Here is a 13,844-nt window from a genome sequence, read left to right on the forward strand (position 1 = left end):
GCATTTTACCTCTTGCTGAAACCGTATCATTTCCAACAGAATTCTAGGATTATATTTTTCTTTGGTATTGCCATTCGTTTGTTGAGATGCTTTTTTTCTTTTAGTTGAACTTTTTCTTACGTAATGACAGTAGCAGACTGTGAGACTTGCACTTATGAAGGAGCTGACTGTGACTGATCCTTAATCATTTCACATTTCACTTGATAACTTTGAAAGGTAATATCTTATCATTCATCCAGATTATGTCATGCCTTTATCTTGTCAAAATGAATGCTGAAACTAAGTAATTACTTTAATTACAGTAGTAACCATGTTTCTTCATTTTTTTGGAAACAGGACATTTCTAACGTACTGGTTTTAATAACAGTGATGCAGCTTATTGAGCACTGCTATATATATGGCAGGCAATATATGGCAGTGAGTTTTTTGGTTTTTATTATACTTTACTTTTTAAAGCAACTTTAGGTTCCCAGAAGAATCTGGGCATATTTCAGACTGGCTTTTTTCACTTATTTATATGCATTTAGGTTTCCTCCACGTCTTCATGACTTGATAGCTCATTATTTTTGAGTGCTGAATATTCTGGTTTCTTGATGTTCTGCAGTTTATTTATCAAGTCACTTACTGAGGGACATCTTCGTTGCTTCCAGGTTTGAGCAGTTATGAGTGAAGCCACCATAAACATATATGTGCAGGTTTTTGTGTGGACATAAGTTTTCAATTCCCTTGGATAAATACTAGGGAGCCTGATTGCTCTGTTGTACAGTAAGAGGATAGTTTTGTAAGAAGCCATCAAACTATCTTCCAGAGTGTTTCCAGCAGCAGAAAATGAAAATTGCCTGTTACTCCACACCCTCACCAGCGTTTAGTGCTGTCAGCTTTTTTCCTTCTTTTTGGTCATCGTAACAGATTGTTTTAATTTGTGTTTCTCTGATGACATGATGTAGAGGAGTCCCTTTTTAACGTATTTTCTTAGACCGTCATGGACTCCTGGCCTCACCATGGCCATGTATGTTGTAGGTACTCTCCCGCTTGGAGACCAAGAGACTGAAGCAAGCAAGGGCCAGCAGAGGAGAGGCTGAGACTCAGGTTCTTGGTGCTTGCCCTTCAGTTTACCAGTCTGTCTCTCACAACTAGTTGAAACCTAGACAAACTTTAATTCTGCACTTATAAGCAGTGTTAAAGATTAGTGACATTTCTTTAGAGTTAGCTCTTTAATCATATAATCAATATTTGCATTATCAATCTTAGACAGTTACCTTGCAAAGACCTCACCCTAACTTAAGATCATTGATACTTTTGTGTATATCTTGATAGAATAGTGCAGATTAATTTAAATTTTATTGCTCTAACTTGTTTTCTTCCCTTCAAATTAAACATTTTAGAATTTAAAAACTATGTTTTTTATTTCTCCAAAAGCAATTGGTGCTCACTGTAGGAAAACTGAAACTTTTTAAGAAAAGTATAAATAAAATAGAATGTGTGATTTTCACTGTCAGAGATCACTAACACAGCATTGTAAATCAGTTATCCTCAAAAAAAAAATGACGGTGGTTTTTCTGCCTAGGTCTCAGCAGACGCCAGTGTGCCCTCACCAGCTGCTAGAGGGAAGGAAAAACTGGGACATTGTGGACCTAATGGTTCCTTGCTGTTCCCTTCTTCCTGAAAACACAGAGGAAAATGGGTAGAGAGAAATTCAACCGAGCAGAATGTATTTTTCTTTTTATGTGATGTTATTTTACATACGCAAAACCACTAGAGAGGTAGTGAGAATGAGAGTCTTTTTAAGTATGTAAAGATCTGGGCATTATAAGAGAGGGAACCAAGTTTGTTTCCCCCCGCCGCCCCAATGATTTTTGTTTAAAAAAGGAGAGAATTCTTTCTAAATTAACATGGATTTTCCATCTGTGTTCCTTGAAATGTTAAAGAGTATCCAGAAATGTTCCATAGATGACCCATGGAGGAAAAAAGGTAAATGATGAAATAAGTTTTAGAAAATGCTTGAAAAATATTCCGACTTTAGAAGCTCCTAATAAACATACTGAAGTCTCTGAGAAGTCTTAAAGACTTGTTTTAATTGATTAACCTGCAGTTTCCCAAATTTATTGACCATGTAACTCTCTTGTTACATTTTAGCTGATAACACAAATAGGGAAAATTAGAGATAGAGTTTGAGGATATATTCTTAGGATATAGAACTTTTGTAAGGCAAATGTAATATAAGAGCAATAAGAAATGGCTTTATATTGCAAAACTATGGCTTTATGATACACAGAAAATTAGAACAACGTGAGACAGTAAATTGATAACAATGCTTTAGAGAGAAATTCCGTACCATCTAATGCCATTAAAGAACTCAAACCTTGTGATCCAGTAATGTCACATCTAGACAGAGGCTCGGGGACACTCTTCAGATTTTGATGTATGTGTGTATCCTCTGGGGATCTTGTTAAAATGGAGATTTTGATTCAGTAGGTCTGGAGTGTGACCTGAGATTCTATATTTTTAGTAAGTTTATATGTGATACTAATGCCACTGGTCTACAGATCTTGCTTTGAGAAATAGGGAAAGATAAGAAAGCTTGATTTCCGTCTCAGATCTTTCACTGGCTTCCTCCCTGTGATGCAGGCCACATTGCCTCCTGGCCAGGTTTCCGTCTCAGATCTTTCACTGGCTTCCTCCCTGTGATGCAGGCCACGTTGCCTCCTGTGTAGGAAGCCCTCTTTGGTCTCTCAGTCTCTTTCTCAGGAAGGCCATGAATGCTTGCTGTGGAGGGCAGCAGCATAGACAGTCTCTGTGCTCTGAGAACCATTGTTTTCCTGGCTCATTAGTGCACTGCTTCTCTCTCCCTTCACAGAGCCCTTTCTTCCTGTTTCTGTGTAACGACCCTTCTGTCAGAGTAACTAGATACCCCCTGTATCTGTACCTGCACAGATACCTGAAATATACCTGTAGTTCCACATCTCAAGGGGGAGATCCGTGTTTTAGCCCTCCCCTGCTCGCATGTCAGTTCTATTATCCACCCTTCATTTGAGAAAAAGCACTCTGTGCTGTGCATTGTGATATGCACTAATATGAACTGGTAAGAGCTGATGAAAAGAGCCCTGGGTCACAGCCCCAGTGAGTCTACTGGCTGATGAGGCCCCTGCAGTCTTCATAGTGCCTTTTGTGCCTCTGGACGGCGCTGTCCTGCTTTCTGCTGTCGTCACATGTGTATACTTGACTGGCGGTGGAGAGAAGACTGTGGGTTTCTTTAAGTTAAAGTTTGTGTCTTTTTATTTTCTGCAATGGTTAGCAAAATACCTTGAACAAAATAAGTATGTCTGCATTGAAATGGTTTCATGAAGATATTTAGCTTTGTTAAGCTTTCATTTCATTCAAGGATATATTTTATAACTAATTTTAAAGTATTTCATTATCTTGCCTTGTTGACAGTGTTTCAAGAGCTTATTCCTGTTTGTTCTAATGAATGCCCTTCATCTGGTGGCTGAAGGACATCCTTTCTGGCGCAGTGTCCATGACATCATTGACAGGAAAGACCGCTCAATTTGTGGTTTTATTTGTTACCTCTACTTGGCAGAATAAGTTCTTTGTAATGTAGTTAACAAATATGTGGTAGTATAAAGGGGAAGTTATGGGCACTTGCATAGTTTAAAATAATGCACATTTGTATAAAAGTTAAGGATTTATTTTCCTGGTTTTTAAAAATTAATATAGACTTTATTGCTTAACAGTCATAAATTGTGTCAAATTGTTGTCAAGTCAGAGAGGCGCTTTGATATTTTTATTTGTCTGTAAGAATCTGTGAGCATTTTTTCATTGCTAATAGGAAGATGAGGTAATTTAGATAAACGTTTAACCAAATAATTTACTCTTCTATCTTTATGTCGATTAGCAGTATCGGATTCTTCTTAGTGTTCCTTTAACTGGTTGAATAGAATCAATCAAATAGCTCTTCACCTTTTCTGCATCTTATTCTCTTTTTTAAAAAAGGTATATAGCTCTATATTATCTAGCAATGAATGGAAAAAAATTGCTCTGTAGAATATAGAATATTCTCTTTGTGAATAGGAAAAAAAATCACACCTTATGAAAACAAGTAAAGATGAATCACAAATACATTGTAAAATATCTTTAAATATCCAGGCTCAGAGATTAAAGCATCTGCCTGGAATGCAGGAGACCTGGGTTCAATCCTTGGGTTGGGAAGATGCCCTGGAGAAGGAAATGGCAACTCACTCCAGTACTCTTGCCTGGAGAATCCCATGGAGGGAGGAGCCTGGTAGGCTACAGTCCATGGGGTCACAAAGAGTCAGACACGACTGAGTGACTTCACTTTCACTTTCACTATTCCTTTATTCTAAAAGGCCATCAAGAAAATAAATAATAGTCATACTGTTGCTTTAACTGTTTAGTTTTTAGGTTCTAATTGAATATGAATTTAATTACTTCAGAAAAGATTGAGTCTGCATTTTAAATATACTACTATAGCAGAAAATAGACTCTTAATTGTGTCTGTGGCCTGAGTTTGCAAGTATGTCTTCTGTATCTTCCGTATGATTCATACACTTTTTTCAGAAATTCATAATTATCAAGAAAAATCTGAAACTAATACGTAAGCAGTAGCTTTTGAAAAATAACAACTTTTCAAAAATGACTGCTGATGATTGTTTTAAAGCATTCCTGTAAGCTCTGAACTTGTCCTTTATTTCCCTGGAAGTAGAGAGCCCCTCCCTGTGCTAGATACTTCAGACAGTTTATCTCCTAGTATTCCTAATTCAGACACTGCAGGCTCAGCATCCTGAGTAAATTGATCGGACTCATCACTTGTGATTTTATCTTGCTTGTGCTTATCCTTTCCTCTCCAGCAGTAGAAGAGGAGGAAGCTAAGATAATGTAAAGGATCTGCGTGGGGTTTAGAATACTAGCTTAGAAATCGGTTTCGCAGGTTACAGGACAGAAGGCATTTTTTACTTGTTAGCTGTTCATATGACGGTGACCTGGATTTACAGGACAAGCTCAGAGCTAGTGCTGCAGGCACAGCTGCTAAGGAAAATGGAGCAGCCTTGCTCCGTGTGTTAGAGGACTGGTAAGGATTAATTGATACCTCACAGTGTTCCTCAGTTCAGGTTTTTCAGAGGTAGGACACTGACAATTCTTGGCTCTGTAGAGCTGTCCTTTGTATTTACAGAGTGTTTAGCCTCCCAGGCACATGCCTACTAAATGCCTCCATATTTTTAACTGTAAAATCCTTCCCCAGAGTTTGTAGATGGACTCTCCCTAGGAGGGCCTCTCTGCCCTTGTAAGACTTACTGTCAAACTCCTCAGTCTGTAGAGCTTTTGGAGGAGGAATGAAAACAAGTCACTTGTTGGTGAGGGTAATGGGAACAGAAAAACTGATGAAGGGAAAAGTAATAGGCTTTGATACTATTTACTCATATGTTGCATTTCTGGTGTGTTTTTTTGCTTTGTGTAGTCATAGATATCATCTAGTGTCATTTCCCTTTCAGTCTAGATAATCTTTTAAATCATTTCTTGCAGCTCGGATCTGCTGTGACAAATTCTCTCATCATTCATTTACCCTAAAGTGTCTTTTTCTGCTATCATTTTTTAAGGACATAGATGTAGAATTCTGGGTTTCAGCACTTTAAAAGTGTTGTTTCTTTGTTTTCTAGTCACTGTTTTTGTTTTTTTTCAGATAAGTTCCATGTTATAGCATGACTCTTTAAAAGAAATCTTTTATTTATTTATTATTTACTTGGGATTTATTCCATGTGGATGGTTTGTCTCTTTTCTGTTGACTTATTCAGTCATTTGTATGTATCAGAATGGACTTATGGATATTTATTTTGTACTTTGTATTATAATTGGTATTTCTTGGCCTATTTTTTGTTCACATTATTCCAGCTTTGGCCATTGGGAGCTCTTTCAGTTGCCTCTTGTGTCCTTTGACATGTTTCCATTACTATGAGTGTTGGTTTTTTGTTTGTTTTGTGTTTTGAGCATTTTCTTCTTTTCTGGTGCGATAAGATGCTCCAGGTTCATCTTGTATATATTTCCTTTCCCATTCCTAGAATCAAGCATTTTTCCAAGGAACCCTAGTTTCCGTTTATTGGAAAAATGATATTAGAAATCACACTCCGGGTATTAGATGTACTTGTTACTATTAAGGTTTTATTGCTTCTGGACCTTCTCAGTTGATAGACAAAGGAAATATATATGTGTATACTAATACCTGTATATGCACATAACTAAATATTCCTATATATAACCATTTGTATCTATTTTAAGCTTAGAATGAGTTCATACTTAGGTCTCCAACGCTAATCCATTACATTACATGGATCCTTGTGGTTTTCTCCCTTTGCTTATCTGTGAACTTCCACTCTAAAAGTGAGAAACCTGACTGACACCAACCACCATCCATTTTCTTCAATTCACTGAGCTCTCAGACTTAGAAGTTTTTAAACATAAAAAGCATATTGTAAGGCCTTTGGAGTGCTGGTGCTTGGTGTAAAAGCTATCGTAGGTTTTCGTCTCAACTTAAATCTTCCCTGGTTGGAATGCCTGTGGACTTAACTTTTCTTTGTCCACTCATTAAAAAATTTTTTTATCAAAAACTTGTACCTAATCAAATTTGCAAGCTCTTGCACAGCAAAGGAAACCATAAACAGAATGAAAAGACAGCCTACAGACTGGGAGAAGATATTTGCAAGTGGTACAACTGACAAGGGCTTACTTTCTATAATAGACAAACAGCCCATATAGTTCAATAACAGAAAAGCAAACAACCCAATAAAAAGATGGGCAGAAGACCTAAACAGACAGTTCTCCAAAGAAGACATAACAGGTGACCAATAGGCAAGTGAAAAGATGCTGATCATCACTTATTATTAGAGAAATGCAAAGCAAAACTATAATGACGTTCCACCTCACATGGGTCAGAATGGCCATCATTAAAAAGTCCACGATTATCAGACATTGAACCTTCAGATTTCCATTTATTTCTGTCTTTACAAAATTCTCTTAATAGAAGAAAAATTCGATTTCCTGGAGGATTATAAAAGGCACCTGAAACAGTTCTTTGCTCAAAGAGAGAAAAAGTTTTGGAAAATAAAATTTTGAAGTTGCCTGAAAAGTAGCCGAAGGTAGTGGAACAAAACAGTGAATACACTGTTCAATAAAGTCCTCAGTGAAAATGAAAAACGTGTCTTTTATTTTTCCTTAAAAACCAAAGGAACTCTTTGGCCAACCCAATACAGTGGAGTATTACTCAGCCATAAAAAAGAATGAAATAGTGCCATTTGCAGCAACATTGATGAACCTAGAGATTATCATACTAACTAAATTAGGTCAGAAAGAGAAAGAGAAACACCATCTGTTACCACTTACGTGTGGAGTCTAAAATACGGCACATATGAACAGACTATAAAACAGACTCGGAACAGACCTGTGGTTGCCAAGGGGCAAGGGATGTGTAGGAGGGAAAGATGGGAGTTTAGGATTAGTAGGTGCGAACTAATACATAGGATGGATAAACAACGGGGTCCGCCTATATAGCATGGGGAACTGTATTCAATATCCTGTGGTGAGTCATCATGGAAAAGAGTGTGAAAAAGAATGTGTATAATTGAGTCACTTTGCAGTACAGCAGATATTAACACTGTAAATCAACTAAAATAAGATTTTTAAAAAATGAAACTTATAAGAAAACATAAATATAGGTATCTTAACTTGAAAATGGCACAAAACTAGGTGGATTTGGAACATATAACAGTGAAAAGAAAGTATTCATTAGGTCAGCCCACAAATGGTGCCAAAAAATTAGTAACTAGGTTTTGTGGAGAAAGTAACACTTAAAGTAGAGGAGAGCTGGCAACAATAATCAGGTAAGCTCAGCATATGCTAAAATGTAGCATGGCTGCTAAACAATATATTGAAAGCTTGACCTGTATCCCTGTAAGCATACTATTCAGATGAAGGGAGACATTAGTGTCATGCTGCTCTTGGTATTGAAGTATTATATTCATTCTTAATTGAAAAAGACATTTAAAAATGTCCAAAAACAGAATGGAAAAAGTTTTATTGAATACAATTTGGAATTTTAGCATCAAGTTAATAATTATAGTGTTTTAGACCACTAAGTAAATCATACTTAGTGAATTCATACTGATCTAAAAAGTAAAATAAAGTGAAAGTGTGATGAGGAATGGAATGCTTACCTAGTCTCAAAATACCTCCCTACAGAATACTTAACAATTACTAGGGGAAAGAGTCACTGGAAATGCCTGGAAGACATCACTTTTATGAATGATCAAAGTGAACATCACTAGTAATGGGTTATACCCAAACTGTGCCCCCTGGGAGTATTCACCAGAAAGAGCACAGCATCACTTCTGTGATGTTCCTACCAGAGGTGCGTGACCTGAGTGTCACCACAAGGAAACACCGGACACATCCAGAATGAGGTACATTCTACAGAATAAAGACATCAAGGGCTTGAGCGTCAGGCAAAGCCTGAGAGACTGTTAAATGTAACATGTGGCTCTGGTGTGGACCACTGTAAAGGACATTATTGGGAAATTGAGTGAATTGAATGGACTCTCAGGTTAGACAGTAGTAATGTATCAGTGTTAATTTCCTGATTTGGGTGATTATACTGTTTATTTATAAGTGGTTTTTTTATTTGTTTGTTTATGGAATACACACTGAATGTTTAGGGATGATGTGGCATCATGCCAGTAGCTTAGTCTTGAGTAGTTTGGGGGAAAAGAAGTTTTTAGATTTCCAACTTGTAAATGTTAGATTCTTTTTAAAATCTTTTTTAAAAAATGAATAATTTGGGACTTTGGGAATAATTAGTATGGAGAAAAGACTGAGGCAGAGCCCCAGAGAAGATGTCTTTGACTTCTTCCAAGTGAAGAGGAGTTTTCATCAATTCTTGGAGGTGTTTCTTTTATTTGATGGCATCTTATGGTTTCACAGGATTTTTTCTTCATGATACATACAGTAATGATGCACTCTGCAGTTTATGGTATTTTACACCATCGATAAGTGAAATACAGTTTATTTGCTCAGTGATGCTTCTCCAGAGAAGAGAGCCAAGAGCCACGAATGGGCATTCAGGAGTCAAGAATTTGGTTATTAAAAGGGCCTTTCTGTACTAAAAACTGGGCTTCCCTGGTGGCTCCGCAGTAGAGAGTCCACCTGCCAGTGCAGGAGGCGCAGCTCCCACCCCTGGTCCAGGAGGATTCCACATGGCGTGGAGCAGCTGTACGCACCCCAAGTGTGAGCTTGTGCTCCAGAGCCTGAGAATCGCACCTGCCGAAGCTGCGCAGGCAAGAGCCCGTGCTCTGCCACAAGAGCAGCCTCTGCAGGGAGAGGTCTGCACCGCAACCGGGGGCGCCCCTGCTCTCCCTCACTAGACAAAAGCCCCTGTGGCAATGAAGACCCAGCCCAGCCAAAAGTAAATGAGTAGAATTCTTTTTAGGTAATTTATAGGGGGTTCCTGTATTATGTTGGAGATGATCTCTAAGGACTCCTCTGACTAAAAGATTGGATGATTTTCTTGGTGTCTGGTGCTGTCCTCCTAATTACCCTCCTACTTTTCTGCCTCTCTATACCAAGGGCAAAAGTGGCTTTTTTTCCATCTGGTCTTTGCTCCTCTATTTTCAGTGAGAACAAAAATTACCTGAGGAGTACATACAGGCAGGGGATAGCATAAGAAGAAAAGAGAGGACGTTTGAGTACTGGGCATTGAGCCTTGGCTCTGCTTGTTTGAGGAACTTCCTACTCAATAAAAGAACAAGGGTTCAGGAGACCCTTGTTCTTTTCAAGGACAAATTGTAGCCGAGAACCATCAGGAATTATCAGGCAACTCTGAAATCGCTTGGTGGCTCACACGTGCAGCTCTCCTGTATGATGTCAGCTTTTGGCAGGCGGTTTAGGTTCAGACCTCAGCACAGTTTCAAGTTCATCAGTGTTGTGGCCCTTGAGGGCATCAGCTGGGTATCCACGGTGCTGGCATCTTCTTGAAGCAGTACAGCTGCTTTCACACCAGCACACTTCCACGGTAACAAGTTCACCTTTCATTCTCTCGCTCCACACCGTGTGTCCCTCTTGTATCAGTCATTCACCTCCCGGCCTGTTGCTTCTCAGAGGCGCTGCCTCCTCACTCACTCACCCATACGTACATATCTCTGCCGTTTTCCTGGCCAACTTCAGTATCCATGTGGGGAGTGAACGACCAAACCTAAAATTCTTCTCTGAGCTCCTTTGACCTCATGAGGAACCTGGGCCTCATTATCTCCTGGAATTTTTATGTCTCTTGAGTCTCAGTTCCAGCATCCTGCTCTCTGACTGTCGCTTCTTCTCTTTCTCTCCTGTCATTTGAGTTTGTTGAAGCTTTCAGTTCTGTGGGCCCTCTGTTCTCTCAGATTTATCCTCCTCCACACTCCACCCTTGCATACTACTTAGATCAGGAGCCACTGTTTCAGTCACTTTGGACAAATGATTTCATGTGGTCAGTAAGTGTCTACCATCACATGCACCTACGCATGTGAAAAGACCCTGCTGCTGGGAAAGATTGAAGGCAAAAGGAACGGGGGCGGCAGATGACGAGATGGTTAAATAACGTCACCGACTCAGCGGACATGATTTGAGCAAACTTCGGGAGATAGTGAAGGACAGGGAAGCCTGGCATGTTGCAGTGCGTGAGGGTGCAAAGAGCCGGACACGACTTAGCAACTGAACAACAGCCGTCACACAATGTTGCGTTCAGGTCCACTTGTCTCCTGCACTGCCCTGAGTGCCATGGAGTCTGAACTTTATTTAGTTGACAGCAGGGCTTCCCTGGTGGCTCAGAGGTTAAAGGATCTGCCTGCAATGAGGGAGGCCTGGGTTTGATCCCTGGGTCAGGAAGATCCCCGGGAGAAGGAAATGGCAACCCACTTCAGTATTCTTGCCTAGGAAATCCTATGGATGGAAGAGCCTGGTGGCCTACATTCCTCAAGATTGCAAAGAGTTGGACACGACTGAGTGACTTCACTTTCCCTTTTCACTTTCATGCATTGGAGAAGGAAATGGCAACCCACTCCAGTGTTCTTGCCTGGAGAATCCCAAGGACAGCGGAGCCTGGTGGGCTGCCGTCTATGGGGTCGCACAGAGTCGAACACGACTAAAGCAACTTAGCAGCAGCAGTAGCAGCAGCAGGGATACATGAAAGGTTTTGAATAGAGGAATGAAATACAAGTATATGTTTTAGGAAAAAACAGTGACAGATCTCAGCAGGAAATCTATAACATATTAATCTGGCACCCACAAGTGCATATGTTTTGTGAAAGAATGTAGCATATTTTTTTCTCCTTTGAATTTTTTTTTTTTTCGTTTTCCCTCCAACACATTCATCCCACAAGCCTTTGTTAGAGACCACTCTCTGTACGGCTCCAAATCCGAGGGCTCCTAAGTCCCTGAAGCGTGCTCTGCCCCTGTCCTAGAGAACAGCTCCTGTGTGGGGCTCAAGGAGTAAGTACAGAGGCCTTTCAAAACTGACTTTAAATGCTCATCAGGGCACTGTGTAGAGAGACTAGGGTGGAAGTGTGTTACATGTGAGTAGGGACCGTGGTGCCCTGATAGAGAAGGGACCCACCCATCGGGGCAGCTAGGGTACCCCACACCCAACGTGGGATAAGGGAACAGAGTAGAAGCCCTCTCTGAAGGGTCCTAGGGCCACCTGGGAGCCAGCCCTCCCTTTGAGGTAGATAACTGGGGAGAGAACAGAAGAGGCGCTCCCGTGATAAGTGGTCACTTCCTCCATGATATTGCTGATAGCTGGGGTAGCCTGTGGCCAGGGTACACTCAGGGGGCAGCTGGCTGAACTCCTCCAGGAATGGGGGTGCACTGCAGAACTGCTGGGCCCTGTAGTGAGTTTGGAGGATGCCTGCACCCTCGATGAGGGCCAACGGGACGCACCCCCATCATTGCTGAGCCAGCCGTGGCCAGTGGCCACTGTGGGCAGCCAGCACAGTGCTGGTCAGTGCTCCAGGGGTGAGGGAGCTCCAGGGGTCTTTCTTGCCCCACAGCAGCACCAGACCACAGTTGATGGCGGAAAACATGTCCCCCCACATGACGAAGATGTCTCCAGTCTGAGGGGCTCAGATCCTCACAGCGTTGACACTGCCTGTCAGTTGATGCCAAATTCCAGCAGGAGGGCCGTTACAGAAGCCATTAGTAGCCTGAAGACTCCATGCTGATAATACCCATAGTGAAGGTTCCACTACAGACATCCACATAATTCACCAAGGGCAAGGCTCACAAACGCACTCCTCCATGGCAGCCTCACTTGAATTCTTTTTTTTTTTTAATATATTTTATTGAAGTGTAATTGAGTTACAGTATTTCAGGTGCACAGCAAAGTGATTCAGTTATACAAATAGATGTATTATTTTTGAAATTATTTCCCATCATAGGTTAATACAAGATATTGACTGTAGTTCACTGTGCTGTACAATAAACCTTTGTTGCTTGTTACATATCTATTTTTTAACTAGAAATCTAACATTCTATTCCTACTAAGTCAAACAAGTGGAATCAAAATGTCAATTTTTTTAGTTAGGCAAAAATTCATAAGATATATTACACATATTTATATATATGTATACAAAAGCTTTCCTACTACACTTGATAAAGATTTGAGAAATAACATCCCCAAAAAAAGAAAAGATGGAGAAACTGGAAAACGTAAACTAAATGAAATGGGAGCACTGAGTACGAAATAGAAAACGTGAAACGAACGAGATAAAAGACCATCATATAGTTCAGTTGGTCTTAAACATGACTGCTCATTAGAAACACATCTGGAGCTTTGGAGAAAAAAATCAATACTTGAGCATTTGTATTTTCCAAAAAATTTCAAGATAGTTCTGAGATGCATCTGGAATTCAAAAAGTAATTATAGGCTTTCTATTAGATCCTAGTTTTGGTGCTATAGATTTTTGTTATTTTTCTGTTGACCAAGAGACCTCTGGGACAACATTAAACACACCAACATTCACATTATAGGGCCCCAGAAGGACAAGAGTGAGAGAAAGGACCTGAGAAAATATTTGAAGAGATAATAGCTGAAAACTTGCCACACGTGGGCAAGGAAATAGTTAACCAAGTCCAGGAAGCGCAGAGAGTCCCAGGCAGGATAAACCCGAGGAGGAGCACAGAGAGAGACATAGTAATCAAACTGACGAAAATTAAAGACAAACATAAAATATTAAAGGAAAAATGACAAATAACATACAAGGGAACTCCCATCAGGTTATCACCTACAGAAGGGATAGAAGGTCTATAAGCCAGAAGGGAATGAATGGCATGATACAGTTAAGTGTTGACCAGTCATGATACAGTAGTAGTGAGTGAGTAATAGTTACATAATCCCAATAGTAAAAGATGTTTATCAGTTTTCACAACCAATAACCTGACAAGAAATAAAAGATAATTACAATTACAAGTCATAATGGGAACGTGATTAACTTAACAGTATAAAGTAGTTACATATACAGCTTGGGAGGGTCAAGCATAGTGATGTCATACGCAAAAGTGCGTGCATGCGCGCGTTTTCACCCACCCAGTCTGTGTCTTTTGGTTGGTATATTTAATCCATTTACATTTAAGGTCATTTTTGTTATGTATAATCCTGTTACCATTTTCTTAATTGTTTTGCATTTATTTTCTGCAGGTCCTTTCCTTGTGTTTCCTGCCTAGCGAAGTTCCTTTAGTATTTGTTGTAAAGCTGATTTGGTGGTGCTGAATTTTCTTAACTTTTGCTTGTCTGGAAAGCTTTTGATTTCTCCATC

At 39.9% G+C, this 13,844-nt stretch overlaps 1 protein-coding gene and 1 pseudogene across 3 annotated transcripts in view; one reads left to right on the plus strand and one right to left on the minus strand.

The window, feature by feature from the left end:
• RNF130 (ring finger protein 130) overlaps nucleotides 1-13,844 on the plus strand; it is a 139,278-nt gene that overhangs the window by 43,061 nt on the left and 82,373 nt on the right. The gene's annotated exons all lie outside the window — the stretch shown is intronic.
• On the minus strand, nucleotides 11,601-12,329 carry LOC138441873 (mitochondrial import inner membrane translocase subunit Tim17-B pseudogene; annotated as a pseudogene).

This window comes from Ovis canadensis, chromosome 5 (assembly GCF_042477335.2).
Source record: "Ovis canadensis isolate MfBH-ARS-UI-01 breed Bighorn chromosome 5, ARS-UI_OviCan_v2, whole genome shotgun sequence".
Classification (NCBI taxonomy): Eukaryota; Metazoa; Chordata; class Mammalia; order Artiodactyla; family Bovidae; genus Ovis; species Ovis canadensis.